Source organism: Cupressus sempervirens, chromosome 4 (genome assembly GCF_028749045.1).
Source record: "Cupressus sempervirens isolate cs-2001-9-10 chromosome 4, ASM2874904v1, whole genome shotgun sequence".
NCBI classification, from domain to species: domain Eukaryota; kingdom Viridiplantae; phylum Streptophyta; class Pinopsida; order Cupressales; family Cupressaceae; genus Cupressus; species Cupressus sempervirens.
The window spans coordinates 409,718,255-409,736,033 of NC_143121.1; the positions used below are offsets into that span (position 1 = coordinate 409,718,255).

The following is a 17,779-nucleotide window of genomic DNA, read 5'->3' on the forward strand; positions in this document are numbered from 1 at the left end:
ACTAGCCTTTCAAATAACTAACACATCCTTGATTGTCGAGTTCTTTGGGAGTGTGATGATTCCACAATGATTGTAAAATCCCTTAGTAGTCTTATCAGCCTCTTGTATATACTTTGCATTATTGATGATAAAATTATTCCTAATTCCTGCATTTTTGTCATTAATGTAGTTCCTAATATTGGTGTTTTCTCCAATTCCTATAGCAACTCCACCTTCTACAAGAAATGATCTTCTTTCATTATCTATTTCATAGTAATATGCATCAAGCATTACTGTATCCTTTAAAGAAACACTAGATTCTATGCACGACTTGAGGCCAATGTTTGAGTGTTTGATAAAATAGCTTTTCAAGAATCAACCATTAGAAACAATTGAATACATGACCTTGGATTGCTCAACTTTCTTTGGTGGTATACTTCAAGGTGCTATATAAATAGGTTTTTTTGCATCATTGAAGCTGAACTTTGGTGGCTATATAGTGAGAGCAAGATTTTCTCTTTTGTTAAGGCATGAATAATTTCTGAGCCAAAGTCATTTGCAGTAGGAAAGTGCCATCTTAGAAGATTCAAGAGGATATATTTTTTAAATAGACATACACCCATTGATGCAATATAAGGCTTTTCCTTTACACCTTCTGGTGATAAGCCCAAAATAGTTGTGTCCACACCCATAGCTTGCAGGTCCTTTCCTTTTGGCTTCTCACTAAAGTAGAGGACTTGACCATTATCATCAATCTTTATCAACCCAAAATCAGATGCACGACTATCATCCATAGGGATGCATGAAATGGTAATATTTGCACCACTACTTCTATGATTATGAACAAAGTCCATATAATCCATATAGTACAAGTAATCTCAAGGTAGGATCAAGACATATTCAATTTCCTTATTTAATGCATCATCAAGAAGCTAATGAAACTAACACACAACATCTATCGTACCTTGAAACCAAATTTTCCCTTTTTATCGAGGTCTTTGAGTAGCAACTGAGGCCTTTTATATTATACTAATTACCTATGCAATGAACTATTCCATGGAACATGAAATTGAGATTCCTCAACAAAGCCATCCCCAAAGTTTACTCCATTAGTAAAGTTGTCTGCCCTTGCAAGGTGTCAATTGAGAGAAGTAGAATTAAATTGAGTAAGAATGTAAAATTTGTTGATTCCACTATTGATACAATTACTCATTGGCACATCCATTAAATGGCATGCACCCCCAATAGGAACCTTTCAAACATGATTATGTTTTTCACATGTTGGATGCTACTCAGCTTGATTTCAACTTCAAAATGATATTGGGAATCTTCATCTTTCTCTCAAACTCAGGTCTGCATGATGAATTTGGTTTTACCGTACAATGAGATAGCCCATTGAAAAAGAACATGAAAAGTGATTCTCCATCCCAATTCTATTTTTGCATTCCAATTCCAATTCTGCTTCCTTTTGTATAGTCAATCAAATAATTTCGAAGACTAACACAATTGTTTCTTTTTCCAAGTTAGATTATGAGCATGAAGCTGAATTGTGGCATAGGAACTTTCACATCTACAATGGAACTTTTGATCTTTATCCTTCATAGAAATATTGTTGAGAAAACTAGAAACAAATTTGAGAAATTATTTACAAGAGGCAACTTTAAAAGTTTGAAAAAATGGTTTACTAAAAGTGCACCTACAAACCATAGTCCTTAAACTACTATGCATAAGAAGTTGTATAATAAACCAACAACATTTAAAAATATTTCTGCTATTGGTCCAAATACTCATCATATTCCAAAAAACCTCATTGGGTGTAATTTTTAGTGAAATTAACATAAAAACATAGATAAAAGACAATGGACCCTGGGCTAGATGCCCTCTTCAAGTTCTCATGTTACCATTCTTCTACTCCTCAGTTGCTTCCTTAGTTGTATCCTCCTCCTCTTCTTTCACTAGTCTATCCAAGATGGTTTTTATTCAGTCCTCTACAAGGAACCCATAGATGGAATGGGGTGTCTTAGATATCTTTTCCATGTACTCCTCTTTGTTAGCCTGTAGGAAGTAGAGGGTTGCGGTTGTGGAGTGCATAACCTTTATGGGGAACTCAGCCAAGGTTTTGAATCTATGACAAATAGTGATATGGTTATCTAGTAGGTGTATCATAGCCTTCTCAAGCCTCTCAATCTATATCTTAATGTGACTATGTTTAACTTTCTTCCTAGTGACCTTGGTGGTTTCCTTCCTAGCAAAGGTGATGTCTTCCCCTCCACTATGAGTCAGGGTAGCTTTGAGGGTATCAGAGACATGGGATGGGCTGATATAGGTAGGGGTAGGGTTAATGTCCTTGTGGTGACACTTTTCTTTAGTAGTTTTATCCTCACTATCAAAGGAGTCAAAGTTTGAGTCATACTTCGGGGAGGTCTTGAATTTTTCAAGTTGGATGTGCTTGTTGGTTCTCCTAGCACAATGCTTGCCCTTCCGAGTGTTTGAGTTAGACTCAATAATGCTAACTTTGACTTCAAGGCTAATTTTTACCTTGATGGCATGGAATTTCATGGACCTCTTAAGGGTAGAGCTATAGCTAGGGTCCAAGGAGACATGAAGGGTGATAGAGGCTAGGGGGTTAACTAGGAGTGGGGGACTTTGAACCAAGTGTTGGATGAAAAGTTTATTCATGATGCCCTAGTATTTTCCTAGCCAATGTTTCATAACCAATAAATTATTGATCTCATTTTGGTTTTGAAAGGGTAGTGACAAAAGACTTAAGTCATTATCTAGCCAACTGCAGAGTGCACGCCGAGCATAACTTGCAAGAAAATACATGGCAAACAATATGATAGTTAGTGTCAAGCACTAGTAGGTTTTGAGTAGTCTATGCATGCCAAGCCATTTAAGAGCTGAGTAGATAGTATGTACTGAGTGATTCAGGTTTTGAGTAAATAGTGTGTGCCAAGTTTTTTAGAAGTTGAGTTATAGCATTAAGAGCATAGTGTTGGCTGAGCATCAGATCCTTTGAATGCTAAGTGAATAGATAAAGACATAGTTGTTTGTAATGGCACAATGTACTATGCAAACCACTTTTAAGTTGACATAAATGTTATAGTTTCACAATGCATGCCCCATTTTGAGTCACAAAATGGGGGACCCCTACTTTTAAAACTCCCTATGAGGCATCTAGTCTAAAGCCACAATCATTTTGGACTCTCCCTTGGGTCTAGGTCAAACCTTGATCTTTGATTAGGAAGGTTCAAGTAGTCAAATAGGTGAAAAAAGCATCCTTAAAACTTTCATGTACTTAAACTGTGCACATGCACACATGAATAGGTGTGCCAAGTGTGCACATGAACACTTAATGCCCACTCTGGCTATGCATAGTGCATGTGTGCACCCTAAGAGGTGTGCACCTTCAAAGGTGCATACCTATGAAGGTGCACACTTTGATGCCCACCCCTCACTTGCATAATGCCCTATGCACATGTGCACCATGCACAACTTGTTAAAGTGCACACATGTGCTATTTCAAAGCTACACATTTTTCCATTTCTAAGGAAAATTAGCACACTAGCACACTTTCCAAGGTGCACCAGGTGCACGAGTGCACAAAACTAGCTTTTGGGGGGAAAAAATCCAATGTCTTGTCTCATTTGACCAATGACCCAATTTTTATTAGTCCAACTCTTGTTGAGTCCTCTTTTGTTTCTTCCAACATAAGATAACTAATTTTTTCTTCTTTTTGCATATGATAGGGCATCCTTAACTTGTCACGGTTATAAATTTTGACTTAGACCTCTGAAAAAGCTAGTTAAAAATGGCTAGAAAAGCTTGTTAAAAAAATGAAAATTTTTCAAACATTGGATCATTTTGGATGATTTAGATCACCTGGTCTCTGATTGGGAAGGATCGGGTATTTGGAGAGAAGAAAAAGTCAAGGAATAGACTTCATAGTGCATGAAGATGTGCATAACACAAAGGTGTGCAAGTGAGCATATCACAAAGCTGTGGCACATAATGGGCAAGGGCATAGATTATCATAATAACTTCATTATTAGAAGAAATAGAGATCTCACCTAAGATGGTAACCTTCACCTTCAAATGAGTCACATGTACTTTTTGATTTATGAATTTACATTGAAGATCAAAGATACAAAGGTTGGACACATGAACCAAAACAAGTTTTTCATCTTATGAAACTATCAATGATAAGATTCAACACATGTACTTTGGAATTTTAGATAGAAGAAGCACAAGGAGTTCAAGTCTATAAAAATGTTGGGCTATAAAGAGGTTATAAATCATCGAAAAGGGAAAAATAAGTACATACAAGTACTCCCAAACCTCATCTAAGAAAATACTAGAAACCATTTTCAAAATAGAGAACTTCTATTTTTTGGTGAATTGAGCAGCTTTCACAAAATTTCATCAAGGTGTGTAGGTGCTCAAGGTGCACAGGTGTGTGCTGACAGTTGACTGCTAGTTGTTAATTTAGAGCTTTCTATGCATTCCAAATGTATTCTGACTATAGTTCAACTCCTAGAAACACTCAAAGAAGGTCACGCTTCCATTTTTAGAGCTTGTAGTGACTCTCAGATCATCTTGCATCTTCCTTTTTCTTATTTACTTCTTCTTTTTTTCTTTTTCTTAAGACATGTAAAGGATTATTCACCAATTAATTCATATAAACAAGTGTGGAGTCCTACTTAGCACCATTTAGAGAGTTAGTTTGTATATAATTAGATTTTTATTATTATTTCAGAAGCATATGTTTTCTTTATGAGATCTCTCACTCTAAACATAAATTAAGGAGATGATTTCTTACAAATTCAAGAATGTAACATGTATTCTAGGCCATTATTTTGATGCAATAATATATGCTATTAGTACTCTCATTTTGAGCATAGTTATTCTTGTTGTAGTGTGTTATTTTTGTGGATTCTTGTTCATGAATAAGAATGGAGCCAATAGTTTTGTTGTGTTGATTTGATTGTGTGATCTTTTATTTCTAGTGTTTACCACATGTTGACAAATTATTTTGATATACCAAGTTAGAAAAGAGATCACCCTATTGTTATCAGAGTGTGAGTTTCTACATTGGGAGCTCTAGGTATTTTGGAACAACTAGAACTTTGAACTATTAAGTGTATCTTTTCAAACTTAAAAACTAGGTGAACTGAACCAGAACTTGAACTGTTGCTTGTATATTTTTCATACTTCAACACTTAGTTTTCAAAACTAAAAATTTTACTTAAACCTAAACATAGACAAAACTGAAATTGAACTTAGACTATTGCAAATATGTGTCTTCTAATTGTAATAGTACTTTGTACTATTGTAGGATGGTATCTGGGACTAGGTCTTCTGTTAGAGGCTATGCTAGACGCTATGCTAGAGGTCGTGGTCATGGCAGAGCTATTAGTGTCCATGATTCTACCCATGGGGAATCTACTCATGAAGAGAGCAGAGGAGAGCATGCTAGTAAGCAGCAGGAAGAGAACCATAGAGAGGACCAAGCTGAGTCCAAAGAGGTTGATTTGAGATAGATGATGCAAACTATTCTTGAACGTCTACCTCTTGTTCAAGATCAGCCCAAAGCACATTAGACAGAACAAGAGCATAGACCCAAGTCTAGGAGCCCTTAGAAGGATCATCAGAGGTCAATTGTGTCCACTCTGATGAAGGATCTTTTGAGATCCAAGGTCAACCCTTTCAATGGGCAAGGTTCTGCATATGTGGCCAAATGGTGGCTTACTTCCCTTGACAAGATTTTTGCCATGCAGGATTTTGATAGCAATGTTAAGGCAAGATTTGCACTCACCAATTTGGAGAATTTTGCAGCCACTTGGTGGGCAATTGAGGAGAAGAAGCTAGGAATCAATAAGAGGAGTGTCACGTGGGAACTATTCTTGGAGAGTTTTTGTGAACGATTCCTACCTAAGGAATCAAAGTAGTAAAGGGAAGATGAATTTCATAATCTCAGGCAGTACACTATGTCAGTGATAGAGTATGAGTGTAAGTTTTATGAGCTCATGTCTTTTTTAGAATTCAGCAAAAATTCAGTTCAGTTGACATAACACTTTATTAGGGGCTTGAATAACCATATAATTGGGGGTGTCAAGGTATTTGAGCCAAAAACCCTCAAGGATGTGGTACGTTGAGCTATCTATGTCGAGCAAAGTGTCAACCTTTGTCAAAGAGGTTTTTTAGGAGCACCAGTATCATCAGGATCTAAAGGCAACTACAATTCAGGTGGTAATAGGAAGCATTCTTTTTCTAAGGGGAAACAGTATCAACAGCAGTCTCAACAGACACAGCAGCAGAAGAGATCGAATTCTTAGGCTCAAGGTGGTGGCAAAGGTTCTAACTCCAAGAACAACCACAATATTCAACGCAATAAACAAAATCAGTCCAATCAGCTAGCTCAGAGTAGTCAGTCTTTTGTTAGAAAGAACAACCGTCAGGAATAAAATGTATGACCTATGGGTAAAGGATCTAGCAGAAATACAAAAGTTTTTTCATGTGGATAGATTGGACATTATGCAGCTCAATGTCCATAGTGAGCACCTCAATTTGTAGGACCTAGGCCTATAGTTTCAGAGCATACAGTTGGTGATGCAGGAAGAGCTCATAGAGTATTTGCAGTAGTAGATCACCATTAGGCAGATCATTAGGGAATAGTGGTTGAGATCACAAGTGCTATTTGAGGTATATCTCTTTCTGTATTGTTTGATTCAGGAGCTATAGATTCATTTATTTCACCATCTATAGTTTCTAAGTGTAACTTGGACGTGGTAAAGCAAGATCATGGTTGGCAAGTGGAACTAGCCTTAGGTATTAAGGTCTCCATAGATTCTATAATTCATAAGTGTGGGCTTAGCTTAGGAGGTTTTGATACTATAGTGGATCTTTGAGTCATACCCCTTGGTTTCAATGATGTGGTTTTTGGCATGGACTGGCTTGGATCTCATAGAGCCAGTATAGATTGTAGGAAGAAGATTATAAGGTACCAAGATGACCAAGGGAATGATGTGAAGATAGTTGGGATACCAACGCCTATATCTCCATGGATGATTTATGTGATGCAATTGAAGCAAAGTTTTCATTGTATATGTGAAAATGTGGCCTATGCTAATACACACACTTCAACATGGTCCTTCTTCATGGATTCATCGCGGAATGAACATTGAATTGTTCATCTAAAATTTGCCTTGCAAAGCAACCTGTTTCCTTCTATCTAAAGGGATTTTTCCTATTAATATCCTCAGAATTGAGGTATAGGCAACTAGACCCTCTAAGAATGATGGATTTGACAATGAAATTAAGCTAAGAATGAGTATACTGATTAATCTATGAAAAAAATGAAAGATGCAATGTAATCTAAGAACAAATGAAGCAAACTAGATTAAGCATATGCATGATTAAACTAAAATGAGATTAAACTAAGAATGAGAATGTATGCAAGAAATGTAAGTAAATATGAGCATGAATTTCAACAGCAATTCGATAGCAAATCAATTCATCCTTCAAAATGAGGAGATGAGGGTCTCTTAAATAGAGTCTCCTAGAACCCATCAACGGTCGAGATCGATTCAGATCAACGGTCAGGATTGAAGATGAGTTTCAGTCATAAAGGGAGATTCCCAAATTAAAGGGAGTTAGCAGACTTAATTTGAGTAAAATAAGGAGTTAACTGTTTTAATTTGAGTAGAAAAAGGAGTTAACTAAGTTAACTCATTTTTTATCAATAGTGAACTGGAAATTCCCCTTTTTGAACTGAAGAGAGATTTTGTTGAGATATTTAATTTAATAAAATGAAATATGCTCTCATAATTACTTTTTCTATTTAATTAAATAATCTTTAATTAATTAGAGACACTTTTGTTTAATTAAATAACTTCATTTAATTAATTAGGAATGTTTTCCCATTTAATTAAATAACTTTGTTTAATTATTTAGAAGTAAGTACTCCATTTAATTAAATAATTTCTTTTAATTAATTAGAAATACCTTTCCCATTTAATTAAATAATTACATTTAATTAATTAAGATAGGCGTATTTATTAAATTAAATAAATTTAATTCCATAGTACATTAGCCTTAGGATATAATTATAATTTAATTAAAGTATAAATACTTAATAATTAAATTAAATATTAATCAATAGGTTTAATGTGACTAATACTTAGTAAATACTATAGGAATTAAATAATAAGCATGATGAATGCAGATTTAGGTTTTCTGCATCTGACAATTAAGTCAAGTAGCGAATAGCAGAATGAGAATTGCCTATTAGAATAGGACTTTGAAATTATCAGGAATAGACCAGAATTGGTATAATGGAAATGAGCCAATTTTGGGGTATTACATTTTTCCCCTCTTTGAATGAATGTGCAAGCAGCACGTTTAATTCAAAGAAAATCAAAAAGCATGATGCAAAGATGAGATTGGTTCCGAAGTTGATGACGTGGAGACCAATTGGTAAGTTTTTAAGGACCATCTCTAGAACAAAGCTTAATCCTAAGGGATCCAAGTAGAACACTTAGATACCTTATATCATTTAAAAGATTACCTCCAGAATGAAGCTTAATTTTTGAGGATCCAAACAGAATGTCTAGATACCTAAAATTGATAGCATTTAGAAGATTATCTACAGAACAGAGATTAATCTTCGAGGATCCAAATAGAACACCTAGATACCTAAGATTGATAAGCATTTTGAAGATTATCTCCAGAATAGAGCTTAACCTTCAAGGATCTAGATAGAACACCTAGATACCTAAGAGTAATAGAATTTAGAAGATTATCTCCAAAACAGAGCTTAACGGTCAAGGATCCAGATAGAACACCTAGATACCCAAAATTGATAAAAGATAACAAGGTCCCATCATGAGTCATAGAATCATCCCCAGAATAAGGCTTGATCCTCAGGAGTTGGGGTTTAGACTATCCCAATACCTGTCCATCGAACTCTAAGAAGAGTTGTTATAAGGTTGATCAATTGATGAAAAGATAAGATAGATGGTAGAGATGTCAGATAGAAGGGAACAAAAAGCCCCAAGTGATGAGATGCCCCGAGTGACTAGGACATAAGATGGGAATTAGATGCCCCGACCAATAAGTATTTAATGATGTAATCATCCTGCCCCCTCGGGAGCAAAATCGAAAGATGATACACCAAAAATATGATTTGAAGCAGTATATCATGTCAGCAGAATCTAGAAGGGATCAGAACAATCTAAAGATTGGGTTGATTTGAAATGATTGCGAAGTCGCAAAAAACCAAATTTGACCAAAAGTTGACCAGAGTCAGCCAAAGTTGACTTCAGTTGACTATTTTCAAAATGAATTTTGAAAATATAGAGAATGTAAAGTTGAAAGGATTCCAAGAATCATAAAGTATCAGAAAGATTTGGGCTGCATAAGCGTTCTATCATGTCTATCCCCAAAATTGTAAAACGCATTTTTAAGGCTCTTAGGTGTGTCAGATTTTGAATTTGATCTCAAAAATAGATCCAGAATGGTCCAATTAGCTAGGGGTGTGATTTTTGCACAAATTCAAGCATTTTGAAAAATTTGGTCAACACCTATATAATGGCTTGAAGGGTCATTTTCAATTCATTTGTACTTTTGTCTTCTAGTGATTTGGAGCTCTGATAGAGACATGGTAGTCAACCTAAGATATCATCATCTTGAGCACTCTAGACGACACAGTCAACCAGCAAAGTACATACCACCGATGAGTCATCAATTTCCTATCTCCGTACTTTTTTTTTGGTCACGCATTTTGAGGTCTTTTATGCACGTTTTTAGCATGTTTTAGGATGTTCAATTCTTTCTTCGCGCGAGACTGATCTCTTCTTGTGTGAAGATCTTCTTTCTTCGCGCGAAGAAATAGGATGCGTTGTTTCTTTGCGCGTGGCTGAAATATCTTCGTGCGGAGCAATTTTGGTTTCACGTGAAGATGGAGATTCTTTGTGCAAGACAATTCATGTTTCATGCGAGAACCTCTTTTCTCGCACGTGAAGATCCATCTTCGCGCGAGAATATCTTTTTTCGCGCGAAGGAGAGATTCTTGCCGCGAAGAAAAATTAGTTTCGTGTGAAACTAAACATCTTCGCGTGAGATTTTATGGATTTTGCACGAAATTTCATGACAGTTTTGTGTTTTCACATTTAAAAATTGCACTTTATTTCGTTTTGATGCTTTGATTTGACTTGATACTGATCGTTTGATTTTTTTTTTTTTTTTTTGTTGTACGTGCAGGAGGTTTTTAGAGATGTGTCATTCAGATCTCATTATCTGCCCTATGGAGAGTTATTAGGGAGTTTGGATGATGCAGATTGAGCACACATTGCTCAATTGGGCTTGTCTTCACTATGTTGAATTCCAGCCATGATGGTGAATCATGGCCTTCTCACTGCATTGGTAGAGCATTTCCATTCGGAGATGAACACATTTCATTTGTCAATGGGTGAGATGACGATTACCCCAGAGGATATTTGGAGGATACTAAGGATCCCATTTCACGGTGCTCGAGTCATTTATGATACAGTGCCTCGATTAGGGACAGAGGCACTTTCCATTGTATTTGGGAGAGAGCTACTGAGAGGCAGAGCCATCAGCTGGGATGAGCTGATGCATACTTATGGACCCACACACAGGTTGGCATCCGTGTTGGGTATTTTCTTTAGCTGCTTCCTGTGTCCTGACAGGGGACAAAATGGATTGGAGTGTGGATTGGGTGTCATGCTCCATAGGATGGTTGAGGCACCTGAGATCTTTGGATGGGGTCAGTGCATGTTGGCCCATCTTTTTCATGAGATGCATGAGGTCGTCTTCCATGAGAAGAAGACCATGGCAGTAGGTGTTTATGTACTACAGATCTGGGCCTGGGAGCATCTACCTGTATGTGGGCCAATTTTTTTAGGATTCTTAGGAGCCCATGGAGCCCTACATCTGTAGATATTGAGGGCATATTACCTAGGCCCACCTAGGTAAGACTGAGCATTGGTGGACACATCTTGATGACCTAGTGTCTATTGTATGGCGACCCTGGAGAGAGACAGAGGACTAGGATGATGCCTTGAGAGAGCTACCTTGGATGTTTAGTTCTCGACCGCTGGCAGGCAAGATGACATCCGTCATAGAGAGATTCATCATCTCACAAGTGTGGCAGCAGTATGGCTGACCACAGGACATTTCAGCTAAGTACTGTGCCTATGCTAGGGTGCAGAAGGATAGAGAGAAAGGATGGCCTCCACGGATGGATCCAGGACGATCCATGATAAATATCCACATCCTAGTTGCAGTTCAGTGGGACTACCTACCAGAGGTAGTAGATGCCAGGATGACACCTGCATATCAAGCATTTTTGATGATCCATCTATTCCCACGCTTCATGGATCCACTAGGGATGGTAGGGCAAGTACAAGGATAGAGACAAGTGCCCCAGCAGCAGCAGGCATAGCCATAGATGCCACCACAAGTCCAGCATTGGGTACAGTAGATACCTATTCCCCCATGGTAGATGGGATCAGACCCAGGGGCTAGGGGCAGGACATAGTCGGTGGAGGAGGCAGAGGACAGAGGAACAGGCCTCTCAGTAGGAGGTCCCACAGCAGCAGGTGCCTCCACCGCAACATGCACCAGAGATGGTCAATGAGGATATGCCGGATCAACCGGTAGATGGGGTACAAGATGTGGTATGGCGGTATCGAGAGTGGGTTCGTGCAGCCTCCCAACAATTGGGAGAGTTGCAAATTGCAGTGGTAGTCAGGGATGCACAGCTGGTAGAGAGACAGAGAGAGACAGATCATCAGAGAGAGAGCGCGAAGGTTGCAAAGCGGAGGCTAGAGCTGGCACAGGATGAGATTCGCTTTCAGTCTGCTCAGGCTACATATTTTAATGCAGCATATACTAGTGCAGTACCTGATGAGACATTGCAGGTGTAGTGATTCTCTTAGTACGCACTAGAGTTTGGAGGTCCACGACCTCCTGTCAGGTCGGATATGACACCACCGCCTCTGCCACCTATTGCCCCTGTTCCTTCTGCTCCTCCTGGAGGTGAGAGTTTGGGACAGAGTTAGACACTCTGTGCCTAATTTTTGATTTTGATCTCTGGCTATGTATCGATTGGTGTGCCAACACCACATGTATCATTTTTGATCGATTGCACTCAAGTAGCACTCATTTTTGTACTGACCCATTCTTTGATATACATATATACGAGATTTTGAGTCGAGTATTCCTGTATAAATGTCATTGTCTATTTTGTTTTGCTCTGATGTATATGAGATGTATATTTAGCTAGAACACATATGTATGAACTAACATCTGATGTAGTGTTATGTGTTTTTGTTTGACAGTCACAGGTATTCCATTGAGGAGCGAGTATCGATGAATCAAATGCCTGTGTAGCCGTGGAAGAATCTGATGCATGTGGAGTATGAAAAAAATTACCATCGAATTGTGTGCTAATTAAAATGGAGTATGTAATGCAAGACTATGTTAAATGCAACCCTAGGTCTGGTTACCAAGCTTCGACAATTTATCATCATTGGATAGAAAATAAGGGTTGTATGTTATACAATTTTCACTGACATTGCAATCATGAAAAAATGAATATAACATACATTATTGGGATGTCTGGATTAAATGTAAGCATTCGAGGCACAAGAAGCCAGAATGACCAGAATATTTGTCCCTTTTAATGTAGCAAGTTAACATAAGCATCAAAGCATGAATGCTAGGATGGCCTGAATGTTGCTTGCATGACAGGCACACCAAACACATGGGAGATTCTTCTTATGCTAAGTATTCAGTATTCATTCTATCCGCAATGACCCTTGCATTCGTAACCTGAGACAGAAATGTGCTTGATATACTCACAGTGACCTGTACGTTCACTTAATAGGATGAGTATCCATATGTACTATAGCTCGAAGAGTTCACTCCAACAAACAAAGAGAAGAACCAATGTCATTGATGTATTTTTATAAAAGGAGTCGAGGTACACACGGCCATCCAATACGACATAGAGGCTCTTATAGTGGACACCCCTCTTATAGGAATAGATCAACTTATTAGAACTAAACCGCAAACAGAAAGCAAAGAAAAAAATATGCCCCCGGTCATTACTTCTCTAGTCGAAGATGACATCATCGAGTTGCTCGAGGAGATATGATAAAGCAAAAAAAAAAGAAAACAAAGAAAATGGTCAGCATATCCAAATAAGTATATCATTCTTTTTTTGAGTTTAATGTTTTCGGCATTGATGTCAAGTGTCAATGACCAAAACATATAAGAAAGAAATCTCTTCAGTAGGGTAACAACAGTAGGTAGACACAGTCAGAATGACTGGTGACTGAGGTCAAAGAGGAATCTTCACGATGGAGAACCTAAGAAGGACTAAGCGACGGTAGACAAACACAGCTAGGACGATTGGTGACTAATGCAAAAGAGACCTTTCATAAAGGAATCTGGAGACATAACCCGAGCAATGGTAGGCAGACACAGCTGTAACAATTGGTGACCATTGTGAAAGAGATTCTATGAGGAGAATCTCAAAAAGAGTGACACCAGCAATAGTAGGCAGACATAGCCAGAATGATTGGTGACTGTCACAAAGGAGATTCTATGAAGAGAATATCAACAAGAGTGATACTAGCGACAGTAGGCAGACGCAGTCAGAACGACTGGTGACTGTCGCAAAGGAGATTCTATGAGGAGAATCTCGAAAAGAAAGTGACACTAAGGGGGGAATGCCTCCGAGCTATGACAAGACTCAATCCATGGATACATGAGTAGGAAGCAATGAAGTGAAAGCATGAAAGTGACTGTACAGAATAGCCAGAAGATGCACTACAAGATGGAACATTGGGAACAAGAGGCGCCTGTTTACTAGGTTTTCACCTTCTTGGCAATTTTTCCTTGTTTTTTTTTTTTTTTTTTGTTTGTTTCTTATGAAGGTGCCTATTGCTAGGTTTGTACCAGGGTAATAATTTTTTTAGGACTTTTTCTTATTTTTAGGATTTTTTGTAGGACATTTAGATATGTACAGAGAGCTTGCTGAGATTGAATCAATTGTACAACTGCTTTAGGTGGAGAGTGTTCATAGGCTCTTTAAGCACTTCTCCTTCGATTGTGGAAAGCTGATAGGTGCTAGATCCATATACTGCAGTAATGATGTAAGGACCTAGCCAGTTTGGTTCAAACTTTCCCTTTTGCATTCGTTGTTGTTGATTCTTGGGATTCTCTCTCAGGATGACATCACCCAGCTAGAAGTCACGTGGCCTAATTCTCCTATTGTAGCTTCGTGCCATTCTTTGTTGATATGCTCATAGATTATCACAGGCCACTTGTCATCATTCATCCAGCAACACAAGCTCTTGAAGCTGGGCTATCCTATAGTCATCGTCCATGATAAGACCTTTCATGGAGATTCTCAAGGTAGGAATCTCGACCTCTATCGGAAGCACAACATCTGCCCCATATGCCAATGCAAAAGTAGTCGTGCCTGTTGGAGTTCTAATGCTTGTTCTATATGCCCAGAGGGCTGGATTGATTTGGAGATGCCAATCTCTCCCTGACTTACCAACTGTGCGATGAAGAATTTTGAGGATCACCTTATTGGATGCCTCAGCTTGGCCATTACCTTGGGGGTAATAAATGGAATACCAATGTTGTGTAATTTTGAATTTCTCACACAGTTCCTTAAGGTCTTTATTTTTGAACTGTCCTCCATTGTCAATAATGATTGAGGATGGTATACCATATCTACAGATGATGTAGTTTGTGATAAAAAGCGCTACAGATTTTCCATCAGCAATTGTGACAGGGACTTCCTCTACCCATTTCGTGAAATAATCTGTAATGGTGATAATGAACTTATGTCCATTAGAAGAGGTTGGGTGAATCTGCCTGAACAATTCAAAGGCCCATTGTTGAAATGGCCATGTTGTAGTAGAGGGAATCAGCTCTCTAGCTAGAGCGTGAATGAGATTCATGTGTAGCTGACATTGTTTGTAGGACCTAGCATATTTAATAACTTCTTGCTCCATTTTAGGCTAGTAGTAACTAGCACGAAGGAGTTTGCGAGCTAGTGTTAGACCATTGGAATGAGATCTGCAAATGCCTTCGTGAATGTTAATTAGTGCACGTTTGGACTTGTCGGGTTCTAAACACCTAATGAGTGTTCTGTCGAGACCTCTCCTATATAGATCGTCAGCAATAATGACATAATGTGAAGCGTTATGGATTAGGTAACGTTTCTCATTCTGGGTCAGACCTTCCAGAATGGTTTGATTACGAAGGTAGGAATAGATGTGATGGTAGCAGAATGATTCTTGTCCTATAATAGAATAGATCATCTTGGAATCAGGTGTGTCATAGGCTAAGTAGTGTAATGTTTCCACCAAGAACTCGTGTCGGAGATCATTTTCTGGCATTTGTAAAAGGGAGGCCAGAGTGGCCATGGCGTCAGCTGCTTTATTATCTGTGCGTGGAACTTGTTGGAAGGTGATGTGTGCAAAATATTTTGTCAAGTCATCAACCATGCATTTGTAAGGAATTATTTTTTCATCCTTTGTTTGATACACATCATTTACTTGGTTGATATCAAGCTGAGAGTCACCGAAGATATCCAATTGATCTACTCTCCATTCAGCTGCAATTTTCATACCATTGATCAAAGCTTCATATTCAGCAATGTTATTTGTACAAGGAAATAGAATCTTGTATGCTTTGTTCAATGAGTATTTTTGTGATGTGATGAAAATTAATCCAGCACTTGATCCTTGTTGTGTGAAGTATCCATCAAAGAACATAACCCATGTATGGTGAGTCAGTGTTAGAATTGACTCATCTGGAAAATCAATGTTTATTGGTAGAAGACTCTGTATGGGTGTCTCAGCTAGCTAGTCTGCTATTGCCCATCCCTTTATAGCTTTGTTTTCAACATATTGGATGTCAAACTCACTTAGTATCATGGCCCATTTAGCCAATTTTCCTGTGAGAGCTGCCTTACTGAGCAAATACTTTAATGGATCTATTTTAGCCACAAGCCGTGTAGTGTGAGCAAGCATGTAGTGTCTCAACTTTTGGGAAGCAAAGACAATCGCCAAGCAAGCTTTCTCAATAATACTGTAGTTTTTCTCATAAGAGACCAATGTTCGGTTCAAGTAATAAATAGCTCTTTCTTTGTTATCATTGTCTTCCTGAGCCAACAGGATTCCCAAAGATGTTTCAGTGGCTGAAATGTATAAAAGCAAAGGTTTCCCATGCATAGGAGGCATCAAGATTGGTGGATTGACAAGATATTGTTTAATTTGTGTTAAGATTTGCTCACAATCCTGGCTCCAATTGAATTTCACACCCTTATGTAAGGTCTTTGTGAAGGGTTGTGATTTATCCGCCAATTGTGAAATAAATCTGTGAATAGATTGAAGCCTTCCCTACAGTCCTCTCATTTGATTGATGTTTCGAGGTGGTGGCATGTCCATTATTGCTTGTACCTTTTCTGGATCTACTTCAATTCCCTTTGCAAAAATAATATATCCTAACAGTTTTCCTAATGTGACACCAAATGCATACTTCTTAGGATTGAGCCAAAGACTAAACTTTTCCATACGATCTAGGATTGGTCCCAAATCATGCAAATGGGTATTGCATTTAGCGCTTTTGACCAAAGTATCATCAACATAGTCTTACATAGATCTATGCATCATGTCATGGAAAATTGTAGTAACAGCCCGCTCATATGTAGCTCCAGCATTCTTTAAACCAAATGGCATCACATTCCAACAAAAGGTTCCCCATGCACATGTGAAGGCTATTTTCTCTTGATCTTCTGGTGTAATTTTTATCTGATTGTATCCAGAAAAACCATTTATAAGTGAGTACATCTCATAGCCAGCCGTCATGTCCACAATCATGTCAATATTAGGGAGTGGGAAGTCGTCTTTAGGACATGCCAAGTTAAGATCACAGAAATCTGTACAAACTCTGATAGACTTATCATGCTTGGACACATGGACAATATTAGATATCCATTCAGCATAATCAATTGCATAAATGAAACTAGCCTTCAAAAGTTTCTCTAATTCGGCTTTGACTAGTAATGCAACATGAGGATACATTTTCTGAAGCTTTTGTTTGACTGGTTTAATGCCTGGTGTTATGGACAAGTGATGCATAATAAGATCAAGATCCAATCCTGGCATGTCAGGATATGTCCAAGAAAAAATTATTTTCTTTCCTTTGAAAAAGGCAATGATTGTTCCTTTTCTTCAGTTGACGATGACTGAGCCAGATGTATCACATGAGGATGTTCTTCTATGCCCAGGTTAATTGGTTGTGTTGGCTCTATTAACACTGATGATCTCTCCTGAAAGTGACTAAGAAGGACATCAAATATCTCATCCGAGGGTGCCTCAGAGAGTTTTTCACCCTTAGTTATGTCTTTTTTTGTTACTTTTTTTGGATCCGACACTGCCACAATGTGGTTTTCACCATCAAACCTCTTGCATTTTTTCTTTTTAATTATGTGATTGAGATATTTGATGTCGGCCTCAGTCATGTTGACGCTCTGCTCATTGGTGGAAGACGTTGCAGGTTCGATAGTGTTTAGGTAACAGGCAAGAGTATAGTCATTCTGGAACGTGGGGACTTTGTTAGATGCATTGGGGTTCCAGTCTATAAGCTCGGGATGTGCGAGTGAGAGAGTAGTGGCTGGTTCAATTGCGTTCATAGTATAGTTATTAAATGCATGGACCAGCAATTCAAGACCTACAAAAACCTCACCCAC

At 38.1% G+C, this 17,779-nt stretch overlaps 1 pseudogene; it reads right to left on the reverse strand.

The window, feature by feature from the left end:
- Positions 1-9: 9 nt before the first annotated feature.
- Positions 10-11,175, reverse strand: LOC149561790 (glucose-1-phosphate adenylyltransferase large subunit 3, chloroplastic/amyloplastic-like; annotated as a pseudogene).
- Positions 11,176-17,779: the final 6,604 nt, after the last annotated feature.